Raw genomic sequence first — 6,991 nt, 5'->3', positions numbered from 1 at the left:
GAGAGACAGAGAAACTTTTTGGAGGTGCTATTGTCCAAAGTTGAACTGATTGTCCAAAGCCTTTTGGTTGTCAAATGTAAAAAAAGTTCATCTAAATCACCTATTACTCACTGTAATCCTTTCTATACCCACCTCTGTACAGTATGACTTCACAGAGCATCACTGCCAACAAAATAAGAGGGTTACAGTTCACGTAGGTGAAAAAATTTCATGTAAAATTTGCCAATCCAGGTTTTCAGCACCATGGACAGCAGCCTACTGTTGCTTGAAGGGCATTATTATGCTCACTTTCAGTTTATAATTTTATATCTATGATCAACTAGAATAGAGTATGCATGCTTCAGTGTTCGAAAAGCACATATTGTTTTCTCATAATGCACATGTCTATTCGCCCTCTGTCTAATCCCACCCCCAATGAGTCCAGTGTGGTTTGATTGGTCGGTTTACCCTTCATTCCCCTGTCTTTCAGTCTGCAGACAGATCCTTGCAGGTAGGCAGACAATAAGGATTGTGTTATGAGGTGACCTCATCATGTCATGGAAGTAAGGGCTGGAATTCCAATGAGGTGTTTTAGGCAGATGAGAGATGAGTGGTTTCTGTGCTGAGAGTTACTCCCTTTGCTATGTACTTTGCATCTAAAGACTTTGCAGACCGTTTACATGCAGTTGAAGCCATGTAACACACTAATAGAAAGGGAAAAGCATAATAGGTCCCATTTACTGAGTGTTATAGCAATATGCAATATATTATTTTATATATAAATTTCTTTTGACGTTGACCAGAAGGTATGTGATACCCCCCCCCCCTTATCAGATAAGTAAGAGCTGCTGTCAGCTGAGACAAGCTGGTGTGATTCATTTCAATTCAATATTACTTGTGTCGCGCATTTTCACAACATTACATTGTCTCAAAGCACTTTACCTTATCCCTGCCCAAAGCCCACAGAGAGCAAGCCAGTGGCAAGGAAAAACTCCCTAGAAGGAAGAAACCTTGGGAGGAACCAGAATGAAAGGGGAAGCCCATCCTGCAAGTGCTGGCAGAGGAAGTGATATGAGCAAAATGGCAAAGTTCCAGTTCACACTGTCCATATTTTAAGATTAAAATGAGTAAAAAGTGGGCGGTCCTGATTTTGTGTCCTACATCACACTCCAAGCACTGGCTGTACAGGTTCCCAGGAGACAATCCAACACTGCAGATAAACCTCCCTGTTTAACTGACTGCCATGGTATGACTACACAGATTGAGCAGGGCCGCATGAGAAAGGTCTCTCTGCAGTTAGCGTAACCATTTATTTTACAACTCATCTCGTCTCATTCTGCTTCATAAAGGTCACACCCCACTCCCAACTTCCTCTGACGCAAGGAGATTCATGCACAAATGGCTACAGCATAAACTGAAACAATAATGATATATAAAAAGGCATTTCATACAAACACAGTATAACAAACTACATGTCACTGCAGGGCTTTAGAGAATAGCTACTTCAATAATTGCGTAGTGATATTGAAGAAGAACATGTCATCGACTATGCCCACTAATCATGGCAGCCTTAATGCGTATATCAATAAAAGTTTTTAAATTTTTAATACGTATTGTCTCTGTTTACGTGATAACGAAGACCTAAATATATATTTGCTTTAAATATGTGACTCATGTTAGAGAAAATATAAGTAAACCATGAGGACAGAAAAGTCACTGAATAACAGGAATGACCGACATATAGTGCCAAACAGATAAGGTGCAAAGACTGTACTCATAGTACAGACAAAGTAAACATAGGGCACTATGTAGGGTAGGTTGTAAATTTGTTTGCACTTTGTAGCTTACCTTGCGTTGACTCTTTGTAGTACGGTCCCCACGACGGTGGTGGAAATAAAAGGGGCTGGTTATCAGGGGGCATGGATTTTGTGGCAGTTTCTATATTGGTGTTGCTGGTGTAGGGAGCTGCATTTCTGGGTTTGGATTCTGCAATGGCTTAAATGTCCTGTGTATTAAGGTGAACACGTGGACGATTACATCGTCCCCACAGCATAGAATTAATAAGACTTGTTCACTGTCCTCCTGTTACTGTAATATTCTGGGAAGTTGTGATTGTTCAACTCCACTGCGCACAGTTAGGAGCAACTCCACCTAGCAGACATACGTACAAGGTGCATTTTATTGTTTATACCAGTACAGGGTATGCTGATTGGTTTAAAAAATAATATTAAATCATTATTTAAAAAAAAATACCTGTGTGTTTAGAAAAAAAATGCCTGTGTGTGTGCGTGTGTGTGTTATCCCTTATCCTACCAATACAATCCACATTATTACTTAAAAGCTTGTTTGACATCCTTTAATGCTGATAGTTTTCAGTAACTTCAATTATACATGAATTGTGTTAATATGATGAAAGTAATATGGGGACATTTTGACCCCAATATAATATAATTGAAATTATCACACGGTCATTTAAATTTCAACACTTTTAAATATGTATTGACTTGAAAGTAGGGTGTCATGGAGGCTTAGCTGGTGGCCCTGTTGTCTGTCACCGATGGGTTTGGGGCTTTGAATCTCATCACTGCTTGGCAGGGGTGCCGTAATGGCGGGGGAAAGTTACGATGATTCCAAGGGCCCCTGAATGACAGGCGGCCTAAAAAATTGGGAGAATAGCTGGATTAGTCTGGACTGGAGGGCCCAATATGATATGCCTTCATGGGGCCCACAATCTCTAGCAATGCCCCTGCTGCTCGGTGTATGCATGAATGTTTTCCTGCAGACATTGTTTAGGCTAATTGGTGCTTCTACAATTTCCCATAGTGTATGAATGTGTGTGTATATGACCTGTGATGGACTAGCATCCTGCCCAGGATGTACCCCAGCCTTGTGCCCTGTGCTGCTTGGCACAGGCCCCAGGTGACTCTGCCCAGGACAAACAGACTGATGGTTGGGTGATTTTTCGGGTTTGGACGGCGCAGAGGCTCAGGACACATAAGTTACATCACACCCTTGGGGGCTGGGAGTCAAAGATCACTTTTGCTCTGTGTGTGAGGTTTGCATGTTCTCCTAGTGTTATATGAATTTTCTCTGGATCCTCTGTTTTACTCCAAAGATTGAAAGAGGTGTACTTAGGTATATTTGTGTCTCTAAATTGACTTGTGTGTGTGTGGGCGTGTGTGCGCCCGGTAATGATCTTCGCGGTAATGATGCCGCAGCCGGTCCATGTTTTTGTTGCTCTGAGCTCCCTCGCAGACAGTCCACATTTTTTTGATGTTGAACATCATCTTACCGTAGGAACAGCAGTATCTCAAGTTGTTGATGGAGCACATGTGGAAATCTGTGGCTGCTGCATCTGTGTCTTCAAATTGACTCCTTGATTCTGTGTGATACTTTAAAGCATTCATCGGTGTGTTTTTGTATAGCAATGTAAAACCTGTTATTTTGACATTGTGCAGACCACTTTTTCAGTCCCCACAAGGGGAAACTAAGTTTTATAAAAATCCATGACTGCAATCAAAAAACTTCCTGTAGAAATGACATGAAAGTCCCCACAAAGATATGAATTCAAATGTGTGTGTGTTTTTTTTTATTATTATTTCAAATTTCACTGGTTGATCTTCATGTTTTGTTTGTCATAAACAATTCTATTCCCTGAGAACCTGGGGTTGATTATAATGAGTGTAATTAAGGCTTTTAGACATTATGACTGTGTTCAAGCTATTTGCTGAAGGTAGTTGTAGATTTTGGGATGGATGGAACTTCTTCAGGAATCCTGTCTCCCTTTCTGCTTATGCTCTACAATTCGGACAGCTAGCGCAACACCAGTTCTTGCACTTTACATTACATTACATTAAAGGAGCCCCCCTCTCAACATTTCATTTGGACTATAGACAAATATATTTTAAAAGGTGATTCTCATTGAATGAAGGTAAAGCTCAGTTTTCAGGGATTTTATTCACCGGCCACACTGAAGGAAGGTGACCCAGCTATATACACCAAGTATGCACTGGGCCACCTGCCTGCTGTAGAGCCCTGTCCTTTTGTGCTCTTCCTTCCCATGCTCAGATGACCTCCTGCCAGAGCAGAGCCCAACACAACCACGACACCTCACTCAGGTGTCCTACTCTGTCTGAACTCCAAGAAGCATGGGGACACTGGAGACAGAATGGAAGCCCATCTCACACACTGTAGGCTATGTACAGACACCGCTTCTCCTAACTGCTTGCTGAACCAAGCCAAAGCTAATGTTATCATCTTTTAATCAGCGGGAGTTTTCACCACAAGGGGCAGCTAAAAGAACATAGAATGGTTGTGTAGTGCATTTGCTAGTGATTAACACTGCGAGCCATTCACTATTAGTAGAAGTAATAAAATTATGATTTTGCCATCATTTACATTTACATTTACATCATTTGGCAGACGCCCTTAGCCAGAGCGACTTACATAAGTGCTTTAAGACTCCACAATGAATTTTTCCCGATACTAGCTCAATAAAAACCAAGGCTATGAGTACCATCGATCTAATACTCTGTTGGAAAAGTGCTTTTTTTTTATTATTATTATTATTTTTTTAAGTAATGAAAGTATAATGCCAGAAGTGCTAATTCAGGTATTTCTGGAAAAGGTGTGTTTTAAGTCGTCTTTTGAAGACATGCAGTGACTCAGCTGTTCGGACATCTAGGGGGAGTTCATTCCACCAACTTGGTGCCAGAACAGAGAAGAGCCGGGAGGTGTGTCTTCCTTGTGCCTTGAGGGGTGGTGGGACCAGTCGAGCAGTGCTGGAGGATCGGAGAGATCGTGGTGCAGTGCGGGGTGTGATGAGGTCTTTTAGGTAGGATGGAGCCAGTAATGCAATTTCTGTAATGCAATTTCTGTAATGCAATTCCCAGTAGGCACTTCTCCATAATCTGGACCCAGGATTCATTTTAAAAATGGAATTTAGAAAGCAGCACTTCACTTTGATGTAAATATAGCACTATGTGAATGCTGATTTAATAAATGAAGAATGTTGATCAGAAGAGGAACAGAAGGGATAAATAAACTCACCTAGTACTTCAGTAATCCCGTCAGTCACATGCAATCCATTCAGCCAGGGATAATTCTCCTCTTCTATGTTCATTGTTGTCATAAGATCTCTTTCATTCTATCATTTGTATGATCGTACTGGTCTTCCGTACATGTTTGTGTGCTTTGTTGAATTCCTATTTTTATACATAGTATTCTGTGAAGTGTTTCTCCTTTAATATTATGTACTTCATGTTTGGCATTGGACCACAAACAATTCTGGTATGTTGGTACATAATGGCAGTAAAGTAAGTTCTGATTCTGATTATCCTATGAACAGATGGAATATTCACTGCTGGTTGTGGGATTACCTCAGGAACAGTCAGAATACACATCACAGATCCTGTGATTAGAGATTATCCCATGTAGAGGTAGAATACACATAATGCTTGCTGGGATTAGAGATTATCCCATTAGGAAAAAAAAACATCATCCAAAGGATAAAAAGGACCTGATATGGGTCTTCAGTAGAACTGAAGGGCCAACAAGGTAGGGGGAAATACAAATTTCGTTTGGCCAGAAGCCAACGTAATTGTTTTACCAGTTATTTTTTTAAAGCGGTTTTCAAAATGCTGCTTTATAATCGTTAGAGATAGTCAGTGTGACAATTAAGTGACCTAGTCAGCACAAGTATGTCGGTGCGTGCTACGTCGCTGATACGTTAATTCTTAAAAGGTCGATATCTATAGTAGCATTTCCGGCTTTTGCACATTGGCACTGCTTAGCGGCGTTGACACAGCTCCGTCCAGGCGATGCGATCACGACATTTTCCGTCTCAACAGCGATGAAAACGCTACATCTAAGTGAAACTCCGCGATGATTCCCCGACCCTCTTATTATCCTACGCGAAAATATCCCGACCCTCTTACTATCCTACGCGATGATTCCCCGACCCTCTTATTATCCTACGCGAAAATATCCCGACCCTCTTACTATCCTACGCGATGATTCCCCGACCGTCTTATTATCCTACGCGATGATTCCCCGACCGTCTTATTATCCTACGCGATGATTCCCCGACCCTCTTATTATCCTACGCGATGATTCCCCGACCCTCTTATTATCCTACGCGATGATTCCCCGACCCTCTTATTATCCTACGCGAAAATATCCCGACCCTCTTACTATCCTACGCGATGATTCCCCGACCGTCTTATTATCCTACGCGATGATTCCCCGACCCTCTTATTATCCTACGCGAAAATATCCCGACCCTCTTACTATCCTACGCGATGATTCCCCGACCCTCTTATTATCCTACGCGATGATTCCCCGACCCTCTTATTATCCTACGCAATGATTCCCCGACCCTCTTATTATCCTACGATTGCCAATAATTATTTCTACGTTTGCTTTAGTGTTGAACACGTATTAATACTAATATATTTTATTTATAATATATAAAAAATACAAAGGTGTTCGTTAAGAGTTTTTATTTAAAAAAACAAACAAAATATAAAATGCACACGTTAAATAAAAAAAATACAGAAAAATTAAAATACTGAAAGAAAAGTACTATCGAACAGGCCTTGTCAGCCTGTGACGAGCCACTCTGATGGTTGTTTCAGCTTCAGCCTCATTTGGACTAGACACCACCCAGATAGCAAAATCTTTCTGGCCCGGATGTGGCCCACAGCACGCATGATCATCTGGCCCACATACCGCATGGAATGATGGCGACTGAGCGGACCGCTCTCGGTTGCCGCATCAGGTTAACATCTGGGCCAGAAAGATTTTACTATCTGGGCATTTATTCTACAGTAAAACTGGTCTAAGTCGCCGGCTTGTAACTCGTCTAAGTCGACGCTCAAGCAAAAGTAAATCGGAGCGGCTGTGCGAGGTAAGGGAGCTTCTCCCAGGGTGGCGATCAGGCAGACAGATCAAGGAACAGCAGGCGATAATCGTGGTCGTGGTCCGTAAGCGAGGGTCGACAGCCAAGAGATCC

Source organism: Paramormyrops kingsleyae, chromosome 24, assembly GCF_048594095.1.
Source record: "Paramormyrops kingsleyae isolate MSU_618 chromosome 24, PKINGS_0.4, whole genome shotgun sequence".
NCBI lineage: Eukaryota > Metazoa > Chordata > Actinopteri > Osteoglossiformes > Mormyridae > Paramormyrops > Paramormyrops kingsleyae.
Note: the sequence above shows the minus strand (reverse complement) of the source record.